The sequence below is a fragment of the Monopterus albus genome, unplaced genomic scaffold, assembly GCF_001952655.1.
Source record: "Monopterus albus unplaced genomic scaffold, M_albus_1.0 scaffold135.1, whole genome shotgun sequence".
Classification (NCBI taxonomy): domain Eukaryota; kingdom Metazoa; phylum Chordata; class Actinopteri; order Synbranchiformes; family Synbranchidae; genus Monopterus; species Monopterus albus.
In genome coordinates, this window is record NW_018128015.1 from 830,764 (window position 1) to 844,550 (window position 13,787).

Genomic DNA, 13,787 nt, shown 5'->3' on the forward strand with positions numbered 1-13,787 from the left:
TCTAATTAGCCACCTGCAAAGAGGCACACTGATCATCCTGCTATCTTTGCACAATGTTGTGACTTGATTTTTCCATTAAACAGCAAGCGGAACACAGCTCAAGCCTAACGCTTGCTAATCGACAAAACCACAGTGGCCGTGAGACCAACATAAATACAATGTCACTGGAATACAGACTATCAGAAAGTAAGCACATCAAATATTGATGTGCCTTACAACATCTGCTGGTGCAGCGTTTATGAAATATTCAGGGATACACACAGAGAATGGGAGATACATCGTGGTTTATCATGGTCTGGACGCTCCATATTTTACAGTATACTATATGCTGAGCTGTAGAACAGCGCATGAACTGAAAGCTAGTGGAGTAGGAGAAGAAGAAAAGGGGGTGGGCACATAGAGAATCCTCTTATGAAAACACTAAATGCCTAGTGTAGAAGTAGAGCAGTGACAGCCGCATAAACAGCACAATCCCAGAGGTAATTTAGGCCAAGAGTCCTGACATTTCATCTGCACTTTTATGTGAGCTTGGCTAATGACAGTGCCATAATGCTGGAGCCAGAACACTGAAGAAAAAAAAAGGTATTTCTGTTTTAGAACAGCCTGCCAATCCCTCTGCCTTATGAGCTGCAAGAGAGAAAAAGAGGATCATAGGAAAAACCAGGAAAAGCATTTCTCCCCCCCTCCCCACCCCCATTGGCAACCCTTTTTCTATCCCTCTACTTTGGCTCTACCCTTCCGTTTTCCAGATTCTCTCACTCACCCTCCAACCCTCATGCCTCCTCTCCCTCATTCTGCCTCTCTGGTTCTTCTCTTCTCCCTTCCCCTCCAAGTGTGTTCTGGGACCCACTAATTCAAAGACCAAGCGGCACCTCCTGTCTGCAATCAGCTGGGTTTAACCAAATTGCCTTAGCCTGTCAACACAACCCAAGTTCAAAGAAAACAACCGGAAGAGAAGCTGTGGGAAGAGTCAACCCCCTCCCCATCAACTCCCATAAATCTTTTAATCATGACACTTCTATCTCTCTTGATGTGCCAGTATTTTCTGTTCTTGCTCCCTTTCTTCTCTTGTATTTAACATCCTCCGCTCTCTCCACTTCCCTCTCCTCACTTCCAACTTACCCAATAGCCAACCCTTTTTCTCTCCCTCCCATTTTGACAGCTTTTTCCCTTAACCACTGTCTTCCCACTGTAGAGCCTAAATGAGTACACTGGCAAGGCTTGTAAATTATTCAACAACTGGGAGAAAATCTTCTCCCCCCTCCTCTTGATTTTCCAAAAATAGAGCGCCTTATGTCAGGAGTGAATCATACACAGCTATTACAAATTTAGATCATCATTGTTTCAACCCGATGGAGTGCGAGTTCCAGATTTGACACCGTACTGAGATATATTGGGACAATTATGATCCTATTACTTTGTATCCATTGACGTCACTATGCAGGACACGGTAAATAAGTTGTGACTGTGTGATAGGTATATAACGTGGAAGGCTTTACCTTTTATATTATTGTTCATTTTAGATCCCTTCCTTAACATGCTTTAATCACTGGAAAATAAATTAATTTCATTACAGTTACATAAAAGCCTAGGCTTACAATATTACTGTCAGTTTTGTCCTCTTAAAAAAAAAGTATGAATGGTGAGTAGTGAGCGAACTACTATTCAGCCACGAGTCAGTCAGGCTATCAGTGAAGTCCACAGATTAGCTATCCAAGAAGTGTAAGGCTAACACACTTGTCCACCTGCCATGGACAGTACTCTGATAGTAGTATTAATGGTTATCATGATCTGTAAAACTCTAAAATTACAAGAGGAAATCAACATATAGAACATGTTCCAGTGATAGTGAACATAGTCAAAAGGGTGCTGAATTTTGTCCTCTTAAAAAAGGCTAACACACTTGTCCACCTGCCATGGACAGTACTCTGTTAGTAGTATTAATGGTTATCATGATCTGTAAAACTCTAAAATTACAAGAGGAAATCAACATATAGAACATGTTCCAGTGATAGTGAACATAGTCAAAAGGGTGCTGACAAAAGGTAAAGCCTCAAATTATTAAGACAAACTCTAAATTATGACAACCCAGAGTTGAGAGCAGGATGCAGAGTTGCAGTCTTACACGCCTCTCTGTGTTTCTTTGCAGCTGCTACCCACCCAAAACTCCCAGTAGCCCATAGAGACTGTGTCTGCCCCAACACCCCATAAATTATTTAAACCAAAACCCAACTCAAGAAGAGTTATTCACAAGAACCTAATTAAATTAAGACTACTCCGCTTACAGAACAAAATAACAGGCTATTAAATATCAGATCTAAATCTCTGTTAGTGAATGATTTGATAAGTGAACATCACATTGACTTATTGTGTCTTACTGAAACATGGTTACAGCAGGAAGAATATGTCAGTCTAAATGAATCCACTTGTACAGTGTCCATCTGTTTTTTAATGAGTTCTTAGACTGTCTGATTTAGTGCTTAGTACCGACAAAATAATCATAGTGGGTGACTTTAATATTCATGTAGATGTTGACAATGACAGCCTCAACAGTCAGGGTATGTCCTTTAAATCACCAAAACCAAATATCTAGAACTACGTGCTTTCACCTGTGCAAAATTGCCAAAATCAGGAGCATCCTGTCTGTGGAAAAACTGGTCCATGCATGTGTTACTTCCAGGCTGGACTAGTTCTTTACTATCAGGATGTCCCAATAAGTCCCTAAAAAGCCTCCAGTTAATCCAGAGTACTGACAGGAACTAGCAAGAGAGATCATATTTCTCCCATATTAGCTTCTCTTCACTGGCTCCCTGTAAAATCCAGAATAGAATTTAACATCCTTTTCCTAACATAAAAAGCCCTTAATGACAAGGCTCCATCGTATCTTAAAGACCTTGTAGAGCCTTATCATCCTAACAGAGCACTTCGCTCTCTGAGTGCAGGTTTACTTGTGGTTCCTAGAGTCCACAGAAGTAGAATGGGAGGCAGAGCCTTTAGCTATCAAGCTCCTCTCCTATGGAACCAACTCCCAGTCTCAGTTCGGGAGGCGGACACCCTCTCTACCTTTAAGATTAGACTTAAGACGTTCCTTTTTGATAAAGCTTATAGTTAGGGCTGGATCAGGTGACCCTGAGCCTTCCCTTAGTTATGCTGCTTACTGTATATATATGCCACCATTACACATCACTAACTTTGTGTCTCCTTTCTCTCTAAAACTGAATTGATTTTAATTGAATTGGAAGGCATCCAATGATAACATCAGTTGAATAAATCTCCATCCACCTTCACACAGGCCTTAATCTGATCTTGTAACACAGAGTAAGGACATCCCTCATAAAGTCTCTGCAAGCGGGGCCGTCCTTATCTCTCCATAAGCGAATTTCATGGAACAAATGGTCTCCTCCCTTTTGTCATCTATAATAATCAACAAGTAAACTACTACCGAGGTGCATGGACATTTATGTTTTTTACTGCCAATAGAAAGTCTATGCAAGGCTCAAGAAAGAGATGGATGAGAAATCTGGGAAAGTAACAGTTCAAAACAATTAAACTGAATGCAGGCAGAAGGGAAAGCAATGAGAGATGTTATAGTTGTGGGGGATGGGCTCATTGGATCCATCAAGGGTGGATAAAAATACACAGACACAAACAGTCCTCATGTTAACAAACAGGCACCATCAAGTCTCCCTCAGTTTTAGCACTGGGGAGAAAGCCAAAACATGGCACACTAGGATATATGATAGGACAGGACATGTAGGAGGAAAAGTTGTTCAAAAAATGCAGTATAAATTAAGAAATGCAGCCTATAACTTAGGCACTTTTTGCCTACTTGACGTTTACAATATTGCCTGTTGTTGTTGTGGGTTAGTTCTTCTGGCTCTTCTTCTGTGGTAATCGAATTGCCTGACTGTGTGACAGGATGCTATTAGCCTTTTCTAGCAAGTGAATCTCGCTGCATAGAATCTTTGGCTGAACTAAACATGTCACAGCCTGGCTGAGAGTGAGTTTAAGCTTTTAGTGCAATGCAAAAGCACTGTAAAGGAAAAGGGTGCACGGTATAACACAATACAAAAGGAGCCCATCAGGCAGCACAATAATTGTTTTGTCTCAATTATCTTGTTTTTATAATCATTGGAAGCCAAAATCGTAACTGATAATAATTGTGTAGTGTGCCATGTTGTAGTCTTCTAGTGGAAATCTGATGTACTACTTTATGAAATAAATCATCACACTGCCAGGAAAAAGAAATGCCTCCCAGAAACCAGGGTACTAAAGATCACCTAGGGAAACGACATTTATATATGGGTTCAGCATTATCATCTCACCCATCCACCAGTCATTGTACATACATACACACACCTCCTGCAGAACTAAACACTCCTTCAAATGAGGTGTCAGAAGAAGATCAAGAGATGATGAAACAGCTTCATGTGCTGTTTAAGACACTGTGCTTTTGATCAATTCCCCAACCCCCACCGCCCCGTTCTCTCCTGCTGCTTCTCACCAGCTGATATGGGGAGGAAAAGGAAACAGAACAAACAAATGAGATTGGCTATGGTGACCTCACTTTGTAGCATGAAATATGAGCTCTGATGCAGGCATAGTGAGTGGTAAAGTAGGAACTCACCATGCCCACAGAACAGTCAATTTCCCAGTGTGTTTAGTGTGTGACAATAAGCATGTTATGCAGCTGGAAATAAGGAAATTTATAATTCATGATTCTGAGGTATAATGTATGATCTGATTAATTACTGAATGTGTAATTCAGAGGGGAGGAGATGGAGACGGAGAAGTAGAAGGAAGGAGCCAGGGTGTGATAACAAAGAAGATGGATGATGCTTCGATGTGTGCAGAAGGTGGAAGAATATTTATTTCCCCTGCTTTTCCCTTCACTTTATATTTACACATTTGTGAGCTTACATGTACATCACCAGTGTTGTGCATTAATACATGTCCTCAGACCCACATCATATAAAGCACTATGATGATTAGGTCTACTTTTCTGCTCTCTATCAGATAATTTGTGTATTTCTTGCTGGGAATCAAAGAAGAAAACCAAAGGAGCCAGCAGATCAAGTGGATGTGGGTTCTCAAGCATGATGCAAGGAGGTTCATCAACAAGGCATTGTTAATGTGGGCTGATGTAACTCCCCCTTTCTGAGGAAACTATCAAGTTAGTTGTCAAAGGCATTCTTGTCAAATGAGTCCTCCACAGATGTAGCACTGTACTTCTGTAACATTGTCTGACTCACGACTGACAGCTTGTAAAAAGTATCAGACTGCGCAGCAGAATGAAAGATGGAGGGTGAATCCCAATTCCCTTATTTTATCGTTCTCCAGTCCTCGATCGTCGCTCAACCTGGAAGTTGTTCCGGTGCAGACATTCCTGAGATATGAGGTGAATCCCAGTTCACCTATTTTATTGGTCTTCGATCCTCACTCAGCCCAGAAGTCCTTCCAGTCCGCCATGATGAAAAATGTCCCAGAGCTCTTAATTCTGCTCTGAGGAGTGAGGCGGCTGCCTGGACGAGCTATAACTGAGGATGCATGTGTGAATCCTTCGCTGAAGTCTGTTATGATTGACACACCCCTTTATTGGAAATCAGTATGGGACTGGATGATTCACATAATGACGCCTCATGTCAGTTTAAACATGTTTCTTTGGTTGCTCTCTCCTCGCAATTTCTCCTTGAAACTCACATGGACAGGACTAAGATGCAAAGAAAAGATGCCAGTGAGGGAAACATCAATGCAATTAAAAGAACTGGGATCAACCACTGTCTTCTTTATTCTTTGCATTCTTCTTCCTTATCACAACCAGGTGCCTCGATTACCCACAATGCAACTCAGCCACTGATAGCTCTGTCTGAGATTCCAGTGTGTTATGCGTGCAGTGGCAAATGTAGCTTTCAGCCAATAGCCTCAAGCAAAGATGTGGTGCAGGCTACAGAAGTCTGCTAATCCCATGTCTTTCTGACTCTGCACCCACAGTTTTTTATTTTATTTTAAAACTAGTCTTCATCCAAAAATAACACTGACACGTGACAGCTCCTATGGCAATTTATCAGCCGTTGACTTTTTTTAATAATATTTTTTAATACCAGGAGCACCATGAGTGATCTCAGAGCCGAGATCTCAATCTGAGAAAATAAAACCAAAACTTTGGGATAAAAAATGTTTTGCTATGAATTGGGCGAACCGAGTTTCTTCTGTGAGTGATGGGATGCTACGAAAACACAATTATCTGCCAAAGATAAAACAGTGTTTGTTATTTCACATGACAGATTTATCTTTTAATAGACTGAACAACACCTAAGCATTTTAGACTTTCTCAAAACTTGGACTGTTGCCTGTTGACCATTTAATGTTACAGAGAAAATGTTCAAAGTTTCCAGGATCTTGAGAGGGAATACAGTCAGGAGAGTGATCCTAAACTTTTGCTGTGACTATCCACTTATCCTCCCTGTTCTAATAGGAGTGGTCTCTTTCAGGATGCCCCCCCTTCCACAGAGCACGAGAGGTCACTGAATGGTTTGATAATTATGAATGATAATTATGAACATGATGTGAATCATATGATGTGGCCTTCACAGTCACCAGATCTCAGCCCAGTTGAACACCTATGGGAGATGTTGGACAGCGTCTCCACCACCATCATCAAAACATCAAACAGGTGCACTGGAGCTGTTCTGGTGGCACGTGGTGGTCCACCAGAACATGTTGGGCTTTCCTTTAATTTGCTGCTCGTCTGTAGGTGATTATGTCGTTCCAGGTCCCTGATGCTGCAGCTGACATTAACATGACGCCACAGAGCATAAGGACTAGTGATGCTTGATCAAAACTGCATCTAAATGCAAGGCAATTTAAGAAAATGTATGAAAATAGGGACGTACTTGTTGTATTCCTGGCAATTTATGTTTTGTCCATGTGCTGTGTTCCCTCAATCTGCAAGGGATTTTCAGGGCCATTGAACAAAACACCTTTTTTCCTCCAATAAGTGGGGCAGAGACAGAAAGTGAAACTGGAATTTTTCTTTCCATCTGGGGCTCTGTTTCAGGATTTGAACAATTTGTCACATATCATGTTAGAAATCTCATAATAAATGGGCAATTTAGATTAAGCACAGCTCTTTGTTATGAATTTGCATACTAGAGCAGAGCTGGTGTGAGTTCATGGGGAGATAAATTCCAGGATTTCTGTGCTGCTGATAAAAGAGGACAAAATAAAAGGGCCAAACGAGGCGAAGAGAAGAAATTATGATTGTTCTATTTTGTATAAGCCTGATTATAGCAAAAATGAATGTCTTACACTTGTTCTGCTTCATTAGCCCTTCAATGGTGCTAAGATACTGTAAGACTAACATGTTTATCTGTGGAGTCAACAACGTCACTGAGGTTGCACTTGTGTTAAAACTCTCCTTCATACTGCAGTGTCGTCTTTTGTGCAGGTATGATCTACATTATCTTGGCTTGTGGAAGACATGTTTCAATTAAATGCAGTGGCTGCTTTATAGTATTTTTTGAGAATGCTCTAAGTGTTCTGCTTTTGGTTTAAAACCTGATCTACATAGCTGAGACCATAAAAAGGTGCAGCCAATTTCCTGCCGTTGGACATTTCAGTAGAGACCTTAGCTCCAAGCTATGTTGCACATTAATGTGCTTCCATCTTTGAAAAGCCCTTTCTGTCCCCAGTACAGATACAGAGCACAACATTATTGTAGATCACTGATTACAGAATGAAAATGGAAGAACACAGAGCCAAAAATCAAATACCATCCACGGTCTGGTGCTCATGAACCCCTAAACCCATCCATCGCTCTTCTACAATTAGATTCATGGAAAAAAGGAGCTAATCAAAAAGCAGCCAAACATTTGATTCAGTGCATCCTGTCATCTCATTTCCTGCATGAGTCCGCTGAGTGTTCTCTCAGTTTTCACACATCAGTCTGCAGCTCTCGTGTTCAGAAGTGTTACTGTGGGGTTCAGTGGAACTACGGCTGCCAGGCACATTGTAATCAGCCACACATCCCAATAATTAATCAGTTAAATCAATTTAAATTTGAGGCACCTCTAAAGCCATCCATCCATCCATTATCTATACCGCTCATCCTGAGGATGGTCGCGGGGGGGCTGGAGCCAGTCCCAGCGGACACTGGGCAAGAGGCGGGGTCCACCAGTCGCCAGTCTGTCTCTAAGTGTCAGACCTGTGATAAACAACCACACACACACACACACCTGTAAAGCTGAATCTTTAAATAATGAGCTACCTTAGAAATAAAAATACATTGTATTCATTTCTACTCAGAACTGCAGAGAACTCACACAACACAAACACAGCACGGCACTCTGATGAGAGTCAACTGATGCTGATCAAACAGTTGCATTTTCACATCACCATTACAATTATGTAGATTTGAGTGTGTTCTTCTTTTATGGTAATTTAACCCCAAGGCTAGATACTGTATTCCTTTTATGCCTCCGTGTAGGTGACAGCTGTCGCCATAGGCATTATGTTTTTGAGTTGCCTGTGTGAAGTTCTTGAGGGACTTTCTTCAAACTTGGCTCAAAAGTTCAAGGTCAAGGTCACTGTGACCACAATAGGTGAATCCTAATTTCCCTAATTGCTTCCATGTTCCCCTCACTTGTGTCTTTTCCTTGCATCTTAGTCCCGCCCATGTAAGATACAAGGAAAAGATGCAAGGAGAAACTACGAGGATAGAAGAAGGGAGGAAACACGTTTTAACTGACATGAGATGTTCTTTCCTCTGATCCCTAATGTGAAGCCTTCAATCACAAATTGATTTCCAATAAAGGGGCATGCCAATCCATAAAAGACTTCAGTAAAGGATGCACTTGTGTATCCTCAGTTACAGCTCGTCCAGGCAGCCTCCTCACTCCTCCAAGCAGAAGAGCTCTGGTCTTTCATCATGGCGGACTGGAAGGACTTCTGGGCTGAGTGAGGATTGAGGACCAATAAAATAAAGGAATTGGGATTCACCTCATATCTCAGGAATCCCCTGAGGACATATACTTAAATTTGGCACTGAAAACTGGCGCTGTCCTGCCGATAGAGGCATCAGATCAGTGTCATGCTGAAGGACCATTTGAATCAATGCATTCTGTAATTTAATATGAACTTGTTGTCTTACATAACACATATGCAGAAATACAGTAAATCATTTACATTATGATGTGTGTAGAGATTCTGAGGAGACTAGAGGGACAGTGAAACATTGTCTTACAAGTCCTGCACCTCTGAGTGAGTCTTCCTAGGCTATGGAACCAGAATATATTGGGTCCACAGTAACAACCTCATGTCAGGCATGAAACAGGTTAACCACATAGCAAAGGTATTTTCTAATGACAGCAAACATACTGTCTGCTGGCCTTGGATCTTTTCCAAACTACAGCAGTTGGTGACTACGACTGCTTCACTTCAGTTAATATTGTAGGTTTCAAACATCCCCGGGTATACCAGGACAAAAGGGTTTCAACCTTGACTTTGAAAATGAGATTCTTTTTAGAAAAAAATATTACATTTCTACCCAGCTAATTAAAAGCAACCTACCACCCCAGTGCAATCTTTGTCCTCCTGATACAGAGGGGTCAGCAGTAGTGGCAGCTCTCAGCCCACATAGCAGCGGGGGGTGTCCCTTAACTTGCCTTAATTAAACAAGGATAAAAGTGCACTAACTGTGGGAGAATGTGGAAGTTAAAAAGGTAGCATATACTGTATAATCATTTTAAGGTGAACGGAAAGAAAAGGTTAGTCTGTTTTGGACTTTAATATCTATGAGGTTTCTGTAACTCACATTGTCTCGTTAGTAGGTTGTGTGGATGGATTTGATGGATCATGTAGTGTTTCCAAAGCTGGTGGCATCTTCATTCCAAAGAGAGATGGCGAGGGAGCTGGAAATCCTCCCTGTCAAATTCTCAAGCCAAGAACCACAGCCTGAAATCATTTCAGACCAATGGGACATTTGGGATTAACCAAACACAAAGGACGTTTTTTTTTTTTTCTTTTCTTCCAGACACATTTGATTTGTATGTGCCAGCCACTGAGGGGCTGCATGCCAGATCATTCTGCACAGGCCAATGGAGACACAACTCAGCAATTCGCCCCAGTGAATTCTGAGGCAACACAAGTCCCCTCGGTGTTTTCTGGGAGCTCTGCCTGACAAAGTGCCTCAGTGGGTCACAGAAGGTGACACTCATGGTTCCTCTGCAGCAAAAAAGACATGCTCTGTCTTTTACAGTTGGCTACATTTGGAGTAAATAGATCTGCTGAGATTTGATATACGTTTTTATAAAGATAAGCCCTTTTCAGACATGCACAGCAACCCTGGATTTATCTAGAATTACCCAGAGGAGCTGTATGTGAGATTGCATATGTCTGAGTAAGTTGACCTGGACATTAAACAGACTCTTCCCTGCCAGCTCCCTTGTACAAAGTTCCTAGTACTGTAGTGTCCATTTGTGTCTATGTGTGAATAAAATATATTGTATGGATAATTCACACCAAGCAGTGTCCATTTGTGTTTATGTGTAGAATATATTGTATGGATAATTCACACCAAGCAACTGAACATGTTGATAGTGTTCTATCATGTGACTGGCATGAAAGAGAAAGCCACTGGACAAATAGGAAGTGACTGTTAAACTGGATCGTTCAGGAAATGAATTAGAAGCAAAGCCTTGTCTCTCTGTGACAGTAACTGGCACTCAGCAAAAGACCAGCACTCAGAAGCCTCTTTCCAAAAAACAAAAGGGACAGCATTGTCATGTGTATCACATTCTGAAATGCTGCTATGAGCCTGCCCGTTTGTTGTAAGGCATACAGTGAAATATGAAATTTATTGGTCAAAATGAACGAAAAAGGGTATTATGTAAGGCCAAAATAATGTAAACAGTAGAATCTATTCAACGTCAAAAACAGGTAATATACTGTAAGCAGCAAACAAGCAAAAATACCTGCAAAGAGGCAGGAGCATGTTGATGGCACACTTTATTCCATCGCCTGAGGTTCTGGCACTAGGGTGCCTTCTTCAGAGTTTAAATTGGGCTGGATAATGATCTCAGTTCTATTTGATTTTGATTCCAAACTGAACGTCTGCTCACTGGTCCATCTGCACTGTTTACCCAGCTAATATAGCCAGCTATCATCAATTTTTTAATGTGCACATTGTAACAACCCATTTCCCACAAAACAGGCATTTTACACTTCACGCAGCCCAAACTGAACCACAACGAGTAGCTAACCTTTGCATTGACATAATATTTAGTGCAACTATACTGTTCATGTTTACTGAGAAAATGCTCAAATTCAGAGTTGTTTTGAACATGTGACTGTACAGTATACATAAAACAATATAATCCATCATTCTGATCAGCTTTCATGATGCTGTCGATTGCAGAAACAAAGTGCATTTGTGTCAGTGAACCAGAGTCAAGCCAAACCATCATAGAAGAAAAGAGGCAAAAGCTTTTAACTTTTATTTGGGTTGTCACAATAAGGTGACTTAGTCATCACAGAGTTTATGATCACTGGGCTCTCCTGTTTTCAGTCTAATGATGTGTTAGCGCTGCTGTCCATCTCAGACTCCACTCAGTTTTCCTCAATTTGCATAATCAGTGAAGAAAAACTGAAAAAGTTCTTCCTTCCCCACATCACCCGACTCCACATCACTGACAGATGACGTGGGCCAAATTTCAAGACCTATTATCTACTGTAATCGTAAAACTATAATTTACACTAAATGTTCAATACCCCCTAGTTTTACTGAGCTACAACAAAGATTATATTTTATGTTATGTGTTCAATTAATGATACATCCTTGATTTTAAAAGCTAAAATATTTACCTTATACTAATGGTAAAATAATACTTAGCACAGACTCCTCTTATTGTTTAGAACCTTTAAAATCCATTTGGCAGCTTTGTTTATCGGGCTAGGGTGAAAACAAATCTGTTGTTTGATTTCAGGAAGCAAGAAAAAGGAGGCAGTGAAGAAGAGGAAGAAACATTTCCTGGATAATGGGACACACCCAGAGCACAAAATGGCATTCTGATAGCATTGTGCTCTCATTATCTGATGTATTTACTGGAGAAATGGGATTTGTGGTAGAACATAATGCAGATATGGATCATTTAATGGGATATATAGAGAATAGCAATTTTATTTTGAAAGAGAGGCGTGATGTTAAAAAACATCTGTTCTTCGTTATAAATTGGATGTTTTGGTCTGAAGCTAGAAGCATTAAAGAAAATCTTTTGCCAGAAGAAAATTTTATCAGATTTATTTGCTATTACTAAAAAGGGTGCACATTGCACAATAAATAATTCATTTTATTGTGACCATTTCTTCTGAAGATGTCAACTTTTTCTAACTCTGGGTGTATCTGCAGCGTACGCACACTGTGTAAGGCATCCCCACTCTAAACATACATGAGCATATCTTCCTACAGAGCAAAAGCAGTTTATTGTTGCATCCATAGTTGTAGTTTTCCTTCACAACACTGGAAAAGGAGCTGCATCTGAATTTATTTCAGCACTACAATAAAAAGGGCTCTATGCAGTTGCATCAAACAACCTTAATGAAATGTCAAAGTTCCAGGAAGGAAATCCAGGTCTCCCTCCCCTTCAATTAACATACATTTTTGGATAATATAAAGTCAAATGTAAAGCTAGTACAATGCGATTTAACTCTGGTCTTGGTCTGCCTGTTGGCCCTTTTCAACAGGTAACAGATTTACCACTGCACAGAGTGAAACTGCCAAGTCAAGCCGTACCACAACAAACGTCCTGTTATTCACTTCAGTTAGGCTGTACATCATCACATCTTTCCAATAAAGCAAACAGCAAGTGCTATCAATGCAACAGGCCACAGATGCATTGTAAAATGTAGCCCTACACAGCAGAACATATTACATAAACAAACAATAATGAGCATTAAAATAAATACTGACTTACCGAACCAGACAGTTCATCTCTGTTTTGAAAAGCCTCCAGATCCACTTTGGCCAAATAGATACAACAGGTGTAGGTAATGAAATCTCCCAGAGCTGGGCCAGTGCTGTATGGATCTCTGGTCCTGTCAGCTGATCTTAAACAACAGGTGACCCTGCTGTGGGTTGTGTCTGAGGTTTCTGGGTCCACGTCCAGCCTTGCTAGTGTCAGTATTTGGGTTTCTTCACAGTTGCTTGCTTGGTAGCTGGAGGAACCACGCCAACACTAGTGCTGACTGCACCACAGTGGAGTAACCTCAGTGGAGGCGCAGGACTCACACCTGCCGCTTTGTCAGCCATCCAATATCTATAGTGCTGATCCCGGGTGGCTGGAGGGCTGGACTCGGTCCCAGCCTACTCTGGGTGAAAGGAAAGGTAAAACCCTGGACAGGTCGCCAGTCTATCACAGGGCTGACTCATGCAATCATTTACACTGCGTGCACACCTATGTGCAATTAATAGTCACCAATTACCCTAACCTGCGGTGCCAACGGTGGGAGAACATGCAAACTCCACCCAGAAAGATGGTCTGAACCTTTAGTGCCACCCCACTTTGTCATTTTGAGCGTTTTTGGAAAAAATCCACTCTCAGCTTTGGTATTCTTTAGCGTTTCTCATATACAGTGCACATGTGAAACGCTCCCACAAACATGTGAAGTACTTCCACATATTGAAATTCCTCTCATAGAGGCCTACTAATGAAAATGGGTTTCAGCTGTAGGCTATATGAATGCACTTTTAGTTGTAAACATGATTTCATTTGTTAATACAGTGTGGGAGCTGT

General features: G+C 41.1%; 1 long non-coding RNA gene across 1 annotated transcript; it reads right to left on the reverse strand.

The window, feature by feature from the left end:
* Nucleotides 1-9,589: 9,589 nt before the first annotated feature.
* On the reverse strand, nucleotides 9,590-13,406 carry LOC109967803 (uncharacterized). The gene is made up of 3 exons (XR_002275989.1): nucleotides 12,969-13,406; nucleotides 9,812-9,951; nucleotides 9,590-9,662 (listed from the first exon to the last, which is right to left on the reverse strand). It is a non-coding gene; the product is annotated as an uncharacterized LOC109967803 (long non-coding RNA).
* Nucleotides 13,407-13,787: the final 381 nt, after the last annotated feature.